The following is a 14,532-nucleotide window of genomic DNA, read 5'->3' as shown; positions in this document are numbered from 1 at the left end:
CCTGAATGTGTTGATTTGGGGCCAGCAAACTCCTTATGAATAGAAATGTAGTAATCTTGAGTCATCTGGCTGTGTAAGTAAAAAGAGCTTGTGAGCATGTGACAATGTTGTTTGGTTTAAAGGAAGTTTCGGGGAGTTTATGTTTTATTAATAGATTTTTATCTGAAAACAAAAACTAGCCCCCTGCCAGCCTTAAATTGTGAGGTAGAACACTGATTTGTTCTGCTCTGCACTGAGAACATTATAGGGACTTGATAAATTGCAGCTGATTAAAGCCAGGAAGTCAAGCCAAGTGGGAGCAGAGGAGGGTGGGGAATTCCTCAAGAAAGTCGTATGACTTAAAATGGATGTTGAGTCCTGGGGACTATAACTAGATATCACTGACAGCACCAAGCGTGGCCTCAGAAAGGAAAAAGTTTGACTTTCACCACTTACTCAGGATAGTTAGGGAGAAAGGATATATCAGCAGCTTTGAATGAAAAGACAAAAACAACCAATCAAAATACTGATGGGTTCTACCTATCCGTCAACGAAGATGAAGTACTCATTAACTGAATGAACTTTGACAACTATACATCTGTGGCTGTCCTATTAATCATATTATTCACTCTGATAATGGCTGTTTCATATGTACGTGTGTGTATGTGAGAATATATATAATATATTCACATTCTGTTTTACCTTCCCAGTGTTTAGTATTATTGGCCTTTTAAAAGATAAACTTCTGTTTGAATAAATTATGGTATATGCATACTATGGTACAAAACAGGTAAACATTTTCAAAAATGAGATAGATCAATATGTATTGTGTAAATATGCCTAGAGTTAAGTGAAAAAAATTTACCATTAACCTGTTTTCATATTTATAAGAAAAAATTAGACATGTCTATGTTTCTATGTGCTTAGAAAATTTCTGAAAAAGAAGAGAACAACAAACTGTAAATGTGTATACCCAGAATACAGTAAGTCCCCTACATATGAACAAGTTCCGTTCCGAGACCACATTTGTAAGTCCAATTTGTTCATAAGTCCAATGAACTTGGACTTGGAGGAAGAGGAGGTGAGAGATGGTAGAGCTGAAGGATCATTTGCAATAGGAGATGGAGGGCAAGATGCAATTTCACTCATGCCTGATGTTGACGGCACTGGTTTTGGTTCCTTGCTGGATTCAATTCTATCTACCCTCTTGAAAAAATGATCCAGTGATGTCTGGGTAGAAGCTCTTTTTCTCGTCATAGATGATGTGGTAGTACTGGATTGCATTCTGAAGAGCTGCTGCAACCTTCGTGTATCCTATGTTCAGGTCATGTGCCTCAAGAAATAACAGTGCCTCCTCAAATAAAGAAAATCCCCTTGCCATTTCCTGCATCGTGAATCTCTTCGGTTCTTCAGTAGTTCTTCTTCCTCTTGTCTCTCTTTGTCCTTTCTCTAGGCCTCCAATTCCATCAGGTCTTCATTAGTAAGCTCCTCGTGCTGCGCAGCAAGGAGTTCAATGAAGTCGTCCTCTTACAGATCTAGCTTGAAATAAAGATACTGTATTACTGTACTCTATACAGTACTGTACAGTAAAGTACACAAAAGCACAACCACTTGTAGAGGATGCACACACGTGACAATGTATGCCAGACACATGAACTAACTTACGTGATTAGACATGCGAATACATGTTCGCATCTTTGAAAGTTCAGAACTTGAAGTTTCGTATGTAGGGGACTTACTGTAGAGAGAACATTTTCTTTGTACTTTGTACGTTTAAGTATAATTGGAATGTTTTATCCCCCCAAAATGCATTGTTTATAATAATAGAAATAGTAATTTAAAACATAAACATAATATTTACTTCATTTTTACCTATCCCACTCCAAAAAAATTTCACCTAATTACAATGGTATACCTTGCAGGAGAAACAGTTGTTAGTAATGGACCAAGTAAACCTTGGCAATTATGAATAACCAACTCCCAGCACATGCTTATCTGCTTTCTTTGTTGGTTATAAAGTAAAATGACTAATTTTGCAAGAAACTGTGATACAAAGAAGGAAATTTTTAACTGGATGCTTTTAATATATGTACACTTATGTTATAGGATTCAACTTTTTTTTTTTTGGCCATGCTGCCCAGCTTTTGGGATCTTAGTTCCCCAACCAGGGATAGAACCTGTGCCCCCTGCATTGGAAGCCCAGAGTCCTAATCACTGGACCACCAGGGAATTCCCAGATTCAACTCTTTATATGGTTATTTGTTTCACATTTGCCTTCATTTTAGATTGTAAGTTCCCTGAGGGCAAGGGCCCTAGATACAAAAGGTGTAGTGCCTGTTTCATAGTGGACATAAATTAAATGTTTGTCAAATGATTAGAGAATGTATTGCTGCCACTGAGAAGTAATGTGTTGTCCTCAGAAACAAAGATGACTATTCAGCATCTGTGTGGCATATGTATTTTCAGTGGGAGGATGGATCTGTGCCAGTTCTCCATCTGAACTTCTCATTCACAAGGTTATAGTTTTGGCTGGCTTGAATTAAAGGTGCAGTGTCTGCCTATAAACAGATAAACTTACCAAGGGGCTGAACCCAGCATGGATTGAACTGAATCTAATTCATCGATTAAAGCATGTGTGTGTATTAATTAGGCCTAGAGTAATAGCAGCAGTGGCTGGAGACCCAGGACTCATGGGTTTTCGTCCCTACTCTATCACAAAGTGTTGTGTGGCCTTAGACAAGTAAGTGACTTACCCACTTCCTTACCTGTAAAATGAGAGTCTTGAACTAGCTGACCTCTAGGGTCATCCATAGAGGCCCAATTCTAAGTTGAATGGTGAAATTTCTGCTCTCCCAGCTTAAACACTGGGATATATTAATGAAGAGTAATTAATACACAAATAAGAGAGACAAGGATCCACTGATAAAAATTATGAGAAATTTAAGCTACATTATTTCTAGTCATGTTATATATAAAGTATGCTTTTCTTATGAATGGATCTTGTCCATATAAGAAAAATATCAGGCTCATATACTGGCAGTAAATTTTAAGGGAATGAATCCTAATCTAAATTAGACAAAGTATAGAGGATTTGATTAGAATCTAAAGTACCAGCAAAAGCAGAAGCAGATTTACTGACCTGAAATAGTATCAAAAGATATTATCAGAGAAAAGAAATCTATGAAACAAGGATGCCAAGGATGTGGGGACTAGAGTTGGGAAGTGAAGTTAAAGTGAAAACATATGTTAATTAATGTAAAATTTTAGAATTTAACCAGTGCAGATAACTAAAGATTAAGACATATTGTTGACTGTAATTACTAAAGTGGTAGAAACTAACATAAATAAATATCCTCTTAGAACTCTAAACAGTTACCCTAGTTAATTATTTTTTTAACTATTTATTTATTTTTAATTTTTTTTTTACTAAATAGAAATCTAATTAGTCCAATTACTTAAATGCAAGCATTTACATTAGAAAATGAGTTCTCTTCAATCAAAATTATGTAACAAGAATTTAGCACTTTACAAAATTCTGTAATATGTCACATGACATAGCTATAACTTTTTATGTTGTAGCAACAGGTACTTATGTCAAGATTTCAGATTTTATTAAAGGACAATCTAAAACAATAGTAGAGTCCAGATATAAGACATTAAAAGGACCTCATGAATGGTAGTTAAAATAGATAACAGGACAAAAGCAAGGTAAAATATAATGCTCCAAGTGGCCTCTACATTTTGGTAAATGATAGAACTATCTGAGAAAAATTATTTTTACTTTGAAGAAAATTATAAAATTACATTAATTTAAAAACATTAACAGATGCATGATGTATGCAACTTACTTTCAAACAGTTCAGAAAAAAATAGACATACGTAGAGTGGAAAAGATCAATAGAGAAAGCATACAAAAATGATAAAGCAAACAGTACAAAATGTTAATAGGCAAATCTAGGTAAAGGGTATATTTACGTCTTTGTGCTATTTTTTTTATTAGTCATCAATTTAATACACATCAGTGAATACATGTTAATCCCACTCACCCAGTTCATCACACCACCACCCCCACCCCGCAGTGGCTTTCCCCCCTTGGTGTCCATACGTTTGTTCTCTACATCTGTGTCTCAATTTCTGTCCTGCAAACTGGTTCATCTCTAGCAATTTCTAGGTTCCACATATATGTGTTAATATATGATATTTGTTTTTCTCTTTCTGACTTACTTCACTCTGTATGACAGTCTCTAGATCCACGTCTAAACAAATGACCCAATTTCGTTCCTTTTTATGGCTGAGTAATATTCCATTGTATATATGTACCACATCTTCTTTATCCATTCGTCTGTCAATGGGCATTTAGGTTGCTTCCATGGCCTGGCTGTTGTAAATACTGCTGCAATGAACATTGGGGTGAATGTGTCTTTTTGAATTATGGTTTTCTCTGAGTATATGCCCAGTAATGGGATTGCTGGGTCATATGGTAAGTCTATTTTTAGCTTTTTTAAGGAACCTCCATAGTGGCTGTATCAATTTACAATCCCACCAACAGTGCAGGAGGGTTCCCCTTTCTCCACACCCTCTCCAGCATTTGTTGTTTGTAGATTTTCTGAGGATGCCCATTCTAACTGGTGTGAGGTGATACCTCATTGTAGTTTTGATTTGCATTTCTCTAATAATTAGGGATGTTGAGCAGCTTTTCATGTGCTTCTTGGCCATCTGTGTGTCTTCGTTGGAGAAATGTCTATTTAGGTCTTCTGCCCATTTTTGGATTGGTTGTTTCTTTCTTTAATATTGAGCAGCATGAGCTGTTTATATATTTTGGAGATTAATCCTTTGTCCCTTGAGTCGTTTGCAAATATTTTCTCCCATTCTGAGGGATGTCTTTTTGTCTTGTTTATGGTTTCCTTCACTGTGCAAAACGTTTCATTAGGTCCCATTTGTTTATTTATTTATTTATTTTTGGCTGCATTGGGTCTTCATTGCTGCACGCAGGCTTTCTCTAGTTGTGGCGAGTGGGGGCTACACTTCATTGTGGTGTGTGGGCTTCTCATTGCAGTGGTCTCTCTTGTTGAGGAACACAGGCTCTAGGCACATGGGCTTCAGTAGTTGTGGCGCACGGGCTTAGTTGCTCCGCGCCCACATGCCTATTCTAATCAAGTGCTTACAAGCCAGAAAAAGTATCCATAGGATAACTATATTGATGGTGTCGTTGGATATATCATGTTCCCTAGCTAAAATGGCTTACCATTTATAATATCAAAATGTAACTAGAATAATTTGTGGCTTTATAATGGGCTACTAATTGATGATCTCATCTTATTTTAACCCATACTACTCCAAGAGACATTATCATTATTACTATGTTACACAAAGGAAATGGGCATAGACATGCCAAGAGACTATCCTCAAGAGGTTCTAGTTTTAGACTGAGACACACTTTGGTTAACAAAAATCTTTTCTTTAATAAAGCATTTTTGTAGCACGATGTATGGCACTTTCTTTTTCTTTTGCTACATTTTGGGTATAATTATGATTGTCCTTATTGTATAGAAAGGAACTATTCTGAAGCAGAGAGAGGGCGAGGAACTGGCCAAACTCAAATAGTTTATGGATGGGTCAAAACTCCTAAACTCTAGCATTGTAATTTGCCTTTTTTTAAACTTATGGGAAGAAATTAGAAGTGTGCAATTAAACGACGTACAATTGGGGCTTCCCCCGTGGTGCAGTAGTTAAGAATCCACCTGCCAATGCAGAGGACACGGGTTCGAGCCCTAGTCCGAGAAGATCCCACATGCCGCGGAGCAACTAAGCCCGTGCGCCACAACTACTGAACCCACGTGCCACAACTACTGAAGCCGGTGTGCCCTAGAGCCCGTGCTCCTCAACAAGAGAAGCCACCACAAAAAAAAAAAAAAAGAGAAGCCACCACAATGAGAAGCCCGTGCACCACAACGAAGAGTAGCCCCCCCTCGCCGCAACCAGAGAAAAGCCCGAGCACAGCAACAAACACCCAATGCAGCCAAAAATAAAATAAATAAAAATTTTTTTTAAAGATATACAATTGACTTTGAAAAAGAGGCTCCTTTCTACTCTAATTGGTGTTTGTAAATGAACTAAACATTCTAAAACTATCACTTGAACCACTGTAGCATGTGTCATAAATGGATTAGTGCATTTTTGCTCTTAACTAATATTTAATCCAATATTTCTCACATATGAAGATAAGTCAAATCAAAATTAGTTGGTGTGTTAGTCTGTTCAGTCTGCTATAACAAAATACCATAGACTGGGTGGCTTATAAACAACAAAAATTAATTTCCCATAGTTCTGGAGGCTGGAAGGCCAAGATCAGGGTGCCAGCATGGCTGAGTTCTGATGAGAACACTCTTCTGGGTTGGAGATTGCCAACTTCTCACTGTGTTCTCACATGGCATGGCAAAAGGGGTGAGGGAGCTCTTCAAGGCCTCTTTTATAAGGACATTAATCCCAATCATGACAGCTTCACTCTCATAACAAAATCATCTCTCAAAGACACTTCAAATACTGTCACATTGGGAAATAGTTTTCAATGTATGAATTTTGGGTGGCGGGAGCAGGGAGGAGACACAAATATTCAATCTATAGCACTTGGGTAGCATTTTCAAAGAACCACTATAGAACACCTTAGGCAGGGACTGGAGGGACAGGAGGAGGAAGGGTTACATATGGATTGGAAAAGCCTCCAAGGTGATTCTTGTACAACCCCCACCAACTAGAATCGCTGATTTAATCCCTTAAATAGCAACATGATGGTAGTTACTTGATGAAAGTCAGATAGAGAGAACAACACAGAAATACCCGTGAAGCATAAAAGACAATAAGGTTGGAGACGTAACATCCTAGATGTGTTTCAAACAGTAAAAAAGAAAACAGTATTAGGAGCCAGAAGATACTAATTCTCAGTTCTAGAACCTTCTCTCATGCGTTGTATAATATCACTTATCCTCTGCTTCCTAACTTATAAGCCAGAGACAGACAATTATCCTGGTACGACCCACCTACAAATTTAAGAGATCATTACCTTCTTTTCCTAATCAAGACTTTTGATTTCTTCTAATTGCAAACCAAGAAAACAGGGGTAGGCCGATACAGTTGAACAGAAAGGATTGATTGAATCAGTTTCCAGTACTATCTCTGTTTTCTTATCATAAGCAAGTCCTTTCACTTGTCTTCATTTGTTTATTCATCAAATGCACATTGAGCACCTACTATGTCCTCGGCACTCTGCTAATGGCTGGATATACTGCAGCGAAAGAAGTGGAGCATGGTCACAGACCCTACCTCCGCAGAGCTTACAGATGAGTGAGGAAAAGTAAAAGGTGACCCATTTTAAAATAGGAGAAGGACTGAATGGTATAGATACCCCACAGCAGGGAAACTTCACCCTAATCTGAGGGTCAGAGACATCCACTCTGAGCAATCACACCTAAACTGAGACCTGAAAGATCCATAGAAGCAGTCGGGGGGCAAACAGGAGCTCCTGGCAGAGGTATCAGCACTTGTGGGGGCCAGATGGCAAAGGCAGAATGTGGTGCACTCAAGAAACTGAAAAGGTAGTCTGAGTATAGAATGGACATGTGATAAGGTTGGTGAATTTGACAAGGGCCAAAAGGTAGACACTTTAATAATCATACAGTAAAGACTGTATGCTTTAATTCCAATTAGATATGTCAGACAACACTCATGGGAGTTTCTGTTCCTCCTGAAAACCCACTAAAACAATAATGAATGGATTTTTTTTAAAGTATAAGTCCCCAAGCACATAGATAATAAAAGAAGGAACAGCACCAACACAATTTTGGAAGCTGGAAAAATTACGGTTGAGTAGTAACTCATCTGTCTGTCCCAAGAAAGCTGAATCTTAAGCCAGCAGTTGGCAAGGCTGGGAGGAAACCTACTGAAAGTTTATAACTGACTGTCAAGACACCTAACCTTTCTTCACCTTCTTCTCATACTTCTGACCAACAGATTGCCCTACCGTGAAACCCACAGTTGACATGCCAACCATGTAAATTGAGCTTGCCCAAAGCTTTCTAGTGCCTCTCTTCTAGATACGGGCAGACAGTCAAGGATCTCTATAGACAGTTGATGGAATATTCTAATAAGAAAGACAGAGGCCAAAACAAACTAACATAGAAAAGCAACAAGGAAATAAAGACTATGCAGGAGGAAAAAAAATAACCTACTATTAATATCTTCAAAGATTCAAAAATAGTGAAATATTATAAGATATTGCTGTCATCAAAGAACCAGATGATATTAGTGTTTTTAAAAGTAGCAGCCAGAGGGCAAAAATGAACTCTTGGATATTGAAAATATCACAGTATAAAAGAAAACTTCCAGTGGAGGTTTAAAATATAAAGTTGAGGAAATCTCCCAGGAAGTAAAACAAAAATATAGAAAGAGAAGAAAAGATAAAAGATGAAAAAGGTACAGACTAGTCCAGGGAGTGCAATATCTGAATAAAGGGAGTTCTGGAAAGAAAGAACAGAGAAAATGTAGGGGGGAAACTATCAAAGAACCAATTCAAGAAAATTTCCTGCAATGAAAGGACATGACTTTCCAAATTAAAAGAGCCTATTGAGCTCCCAAGACAATGGATGAAAATAAACCTACATTGAGACACATCTTTATGAAATTGCAAACCCTGTGGACAAAGAGAATATTCTAGAAACTTTCAGGAAAGAAAAACAGGATTCTAAAAAGAATCAGGTATCAGAATGGCTTCAGACTTCTCAACAGCTGCACTGGATGCTAGAAAATAGTAGAAGGAAATGATTTCTAATGTAGAGTTCCCCAGCCAAATTATTAATTAAGTAGGAGGGCAGAATATAGATTTTTTTCAGACATGAAAGGTCAAAAACACTATCTGACAGGTCCATTTCTCAGGGAGCTATGAGAAAATTTATTCAACTAAAATAAGAAAAGAGAAAATGGAATCCAGGGAATGGGATTCTGATACATGAGAAAGTCAGGGTGTTGGTGAAGGGAAAATCTAAGACCACAGCTCTGAAGGAAGCCTAAAGGTCAACCAATCTGCTGGACTGGAGCAGGGCAGAGGCCCTGGAGAAAGATCACCAAGAAAATGACATGGTTAGAATGACTGGCATTTAAAGAATGTTGAAGGAAGATTTCTTAAAACTGGGGGTGGGGCAATTTGGGAATGTATTGATGGTAAGTATACATCAATACATAGATCAGTCTGCCCAGAGGTGAGCATGATCTCCCACTTAGGAATTTATCTGGATGTCCAGACACATGACACAAGGCACCCACCCATGACTATAAATAAAGTATACTTAGTACTAATACTAAGCTAGGGGTTCCCAGCAGGGAAAGGGCTCATGCAGGAGTTTGATGAGAAAATGACAAAGGATGAGGGGTGGTTTGGGGCTTTCACTGTGGTTAAAAGGTGGAGCCAGCATGGCGGGGAATTACCCTAACATGGGCTAAAGTCTGCCCTGTTTGAAATTCCCATCAGCTCTTAGAGGTAAAGGCCTACACAAGTCTTCTCATCTTGGCTGCCCAGATGTGGGAAGATAGGGAAGAGGATTGGAGATTGAAAACTTCCAATAGTCAAACATTGAAAATGGAGTTAAGCCTCTTTATTACAAAAACCAAGTTACAGGGAGAAATAGTTATTAACTAAAAAAAAAAAAAAAGTTGTAAAGGAAAAGTATTTGTAGCATAGTATTCTTTGGCTCAGATGTGAATAACATTTACAAAGTCATATCAGTGTAACTACTGAAGGCAACATAGTTAAGTCATGGCCATGTTGAGAAGATGAGGAATAAAAAGTGTTCATGTATGTGGTGGGTATCGTAGGGTTTAGTGAAAATAAGCTAAATCTTCCTCTTCTAGAGTGGAAGTCACTGACATTGTTTTAAAATAGCAATGTAAACATGTTCTTTAGAGATATGGAGATAATCCCCAAAGAATCAGGTAAAATAGTTGATAGCGGTTGCCCCCAGGGAGGCTGAAGCACAAGAAATAATGAACAGTGCTGTAGGAGATGGTATGTTGGAGGAATGCTGTTTTGTTTGTTTGTAACAAGCCTGCCAGTATAACTTCTCAAACATATATAATTAAATTGCCCCCCACATTTGACTTTATCTTAAAGGCAATAGGGAGCTACCCATCACCTTGGAGCTCTAAGCAATGAGGCTCTGAGCATGATAATGAGATCAGATTTGCATTTTATTAAGATTTCTCTTGCGGCTTCCCTGGTGGCACAGTGGTTAAGAATCCGCCTGCCAATTCAGGGGACATGGGTTCGAGCCCAGGTCTGGGAAGATCCCACATGCCCATGTACCACAACTACTGAGTCTGCACGGAGCGCACGAGCCACAACTACTGAGCCCGTGTGCCACAACTACTGAGCCCGTGTGCCACAACTACTGAAGCCCGTGCGCCTAGAGCCCATGCTCCACAACAAGAGAAGCCACTGCAAGGAGAAGACTGCGCACCACAACGAAGAGTAGCCCCTGCTCACCGCAACCATAGAAAAGCCCACGCGCAGCAACAAAGACCCAACGCAGCCAAAAATAAAAAATAAAAAAGAGATTACTCTTGTTACTTTGTGGAGAAGAAGTAGAGGAAGGAAAGAATGGACACAGTGGTGTCTATAAGGAAGCTGAGCTAGTCTAGCCTGGAATCTAGACAGGAAGTTGGCCTGGACTCAGGTATGGTGACAGGGGTAGGTAGAAGTACGCAGATTGCAATTGATTGGATTGTGGGATGAAAGAGGGAGGACTCAAGACTGATACATACTGCATTTTCTGGTTTGAACAATGGGTGAGAGGGGAGCCATTTATTAAAATAGGAAATTCAGAAGAGGAGCAGGTTTGGATGAAGTAGAATGATTTTAGTATGGGATATTCAATAGCTGAATGGCTATAAGGCCATTGCAGATACAGCCTGGAGCTCAGGAGAGAAAGCCAGGCTGGTGATGGAGATTTGGAATCAGCAGCATAGAAATGACAATTGAAGTCCTGGGAGTGGATGAGATTGTTCCGGGAGTGGGTGTAGAGTAACCAGCATCAAAGATAGAGACTGAACTAATAAAAACAAGGGAGGGGGAAGAGCAGTCAGCAAAGGGGAGTAAAAGGGAGTAGGCAGAGAGGCAGTAGAAAATTCTGTGTACTACAGAAGTCAGGGAGGAGAATGTTCAACAGTATCCAAGGAGCTGAAAGGGAACACACACACTGGAGAGGCAAAGAGGAGGGACTATTAGTAACTGTGACAAGAGCAGTGTCTGTGAAGCAGTGGGGCAGGTTGAAGAATACATGGGAGCCAAGGCACTCATTTTAATCACTGTTTAAAAGATAATAACAGGAAATTTTCTTGAATGCTTTTTATGGGTAGGATACTGAATTAGGTACTTTACCTACTTTATCTCATTTAATTCTCAAAACAACATCATCTCTACAAAATAGATGCTATTGTTGACAACCACATTTTTCAGATGAAGCACCTAAAGTTTAAAGAAGTTAAGCAGTTACTCAAAAGGATAGAGACAGTAAGCAGACAGGCTGGAATTTGATCTCAAAGAGTCTGACTCCAGATTGTACACTCTTAAACACTGCACTATACCCTCTAAACGATCTGCCAAAGATAACATTATCCCTCATCTATTCAACAAACCTGCTGTGTGCCAGGCACTATTCCAGGTGTTGGTGATCCAACAGTGTACCAGACAATGCTCCTGCCCTCATAGATCTTACTTTCTAGTGGAGGAGCTAGATAGTAAACAAATTTAAAAATGCATGTGTACTTTCAGTGTTTAGTGTAATGAATACCAAGAAATCACTCTGGAGAGTGGCTAGAGAGGAGAGCTATTTTAGGTCACAGGCCTTCCTGAGATGACATTTTGGCAAAAACCGAAATGAATTCAGGGACTGAGGCAGGAGAAGATGCATTCCAAGCTGAAGGGGGCTGAAGTGCCACAATCCTGAGATGGGGGCGGGGACAAGGGGGGGTGAAGAATGAGTGAGGGGGAAATTGGTAGGTCAGATAGTTGGTAAGGAAGGTGGGGCTGCATCATGCTTAGGCTCAGAAATAAGAGTTTAGCTGTTGTTTTGGGAGTGATAAGAAGTCAGGAGGATTTTGAGCAGGATAATAACAAACTCTGACTCACATTATATTGATATTAGCTGCAATAAAGCCTGGAATTTGGATTCTGTGACCATCACCCTTTCCATATCCTCTAGAATTCAGATGCTATGTGGCTACTGAGCCCTTGAAATGTGACCAGTCCGAACTGAGATGTGCTCTAAATGTTAAATGCACACCAGATTTCAAAGACTTTATACCAACAAAAGAATGGTATAGATCTCATGGCCAATTTTTTACATTCATTATATGTTGATACGATAACATTTTAGATATATTGGATCAAATATAATATTCAAATTAATTTCACCTATTTCTTTTTACTTTTTTTAAAAAGATGTGGCTACTAGAAAAACTTTAATACTATTTATGTGGCTCATGTTATATTTCTTTTGGATAGCACTGGTCTGGACAACTTCCCTTCTGCTTTTGGCTTCAGCGTGTTATAAAGACAAATGACATAACTTGTGTAGGGCTCTTTGAGTTTTCTTAAGGAAACATATTATGTAACAACAAGACAAATTATTGAGGATGATAGTTGGCAAAAGAATGTACTGTTCTTTATAGGCCAAAGATAATGTTACTGACTTGATGGTGGTTTTGTGTTGTTTTTCCAACAGTGCTGATGAGTTTACACAAAGTTTTCTGTAATGTTTCTCTCCCCACCCATTCCACCCCCTCCTTGTGCTCCCTTATGACCAAAACAGCATGTTTTTGTAATACCTGGCCCAGGTTAAGAATGCAGTTCTCAGCCATGGAAATTTTTCCCTGGGCAAAGCATTCAGTCTGGTATAGGTTTGAACCTCAGCTTATTTAACATGATATTCTAATTATCTGGTCTACTCAAGCAAGCAGATTCCAAATGTCAGTGATTATATCTGTATTCATAGTTATAGAATACTTTGGCTCTTTTGTATTTAATTCTAAATATGGTCAATTAGAATGTACTATTTAGGACTTCCCTGGTGGCACAGTGGTTAAGAATCCGCCTGCCAATGCAGGGAACACGGGTTCGAGCCCTGGTCCGGGAAGATCCCACATGCTGCGGAGCAACTAAGCCCGTGCACCACGACTACTGAGCCTGCGTTCTACAGCCCACGAGCCACAAGTACTGAGCCCGTGTGCCACAACTACTGAAGCCCGCACACCTAGAGCCAGTGCTCCATAGCAAGAGAAGCCACCACAGTGAAGAGCAGCCCTTACTCGCCGCAACTAGAGCAAGCCCATGCACAGCAACGAAGACCCAACACAGCCAAAAATTAATTAATTATTTATTTTTATGCAGGGGAAGGACACCTAATTAAGTCATCAAGATGAGAGATTACTAAAAATAATCTTGATGATATATTACCATGTAATTTTTGGTATATAACTGAGAAGAATTCAAAGAACTGAGTCCCATTGCTATAACAAAACTCCATCAGGGACTTTCCTCGTGGTCCAGCGGTTAAGACTCCACGCTCCCAATGCAGGGGGCCCGGATTCAATCACTGGCCAGGGAACTAGATCCCATATGCATGCCGCAACTAAGGACTCCACATGCTGCAACTAAAGATCCCACATCCCACAACTAAAAAAAAAAAAAGATCCTGCACGCAGCAACGAAGATCCTGCATGCCACAACTAAGACCCTGCACAGCCAAATAAATAAATAACTATTTTTTTAAAAAAAACTCCATCATTCCTATTTACTTATTTAGGTGAAGCTTCTCAGCACCTCTATTTGCCAAATCATACATTCAATATTGACACTAAATCCTGTATATTTATCCCTGGATACATGGAGGAGAAAGGCTTTACTCATCTCATTAAGATCTGCAATTCCAATACAATTTTACATTTTACGTTTAATAATTATTCATCAGTATTTGCAATATATTTATGCTGTTTTGAGAAATTGTGCAGAATTTTCTAACACTTAGAACCTTATGATCACAGGAAATTTTCAATTATTTCCATATTTCTGTTGCATAGAAGTATGTTATTCATGAAATACTTTAAAGTATAAAATATATATTAGGAAATGGGATGGAAATACAATTTCAAGAAGAAAAATGAACAAAGAAGAACTATTTATGTGTATTTTTAAAGTATTAAGGGGCATCAAATTGCTATAATATTTAGATTCTACTGGATAGATTCAAATAGAGATGCGGCAGTTTATTTTTAAATGTCATTATTCATAATGTACTGGAATATATATATATATGTAACCTAACATGATAAAAATTTTAGGCATCAACTTAAAAATGTGGTAAGGAATGTATTACTTCTTAAAATATTTTAGGAGTACTTGAATGAACATGTCTGGAGACAATGAAAGGAGAAAATTGTATCAGATAAGAAAATGATGAAGGAAAGAACAGGCCAGCTGTTGAGACTGACTGCACAATGAAATATGAG

Source organism: Kogia breviceps, chromosome 9 (assembly GCF_026419965.1).
Source record: "Kogia breviceps isolate mKogBre1 chromosome 9, mKogBre1 haplotype 1, whole genome shotgun sequence".
Taxonomy (NCBI): Eukaryota; Metazoa; Chordata; class Mammalia; order Artiodactyla; family Physeteridae; genus Kogia; species Kogia breviceps.
The sequence above is the reverse complement of the archived record's forward strand: the minus strand, read 5'-3'. Positions refer to the sequence as shown.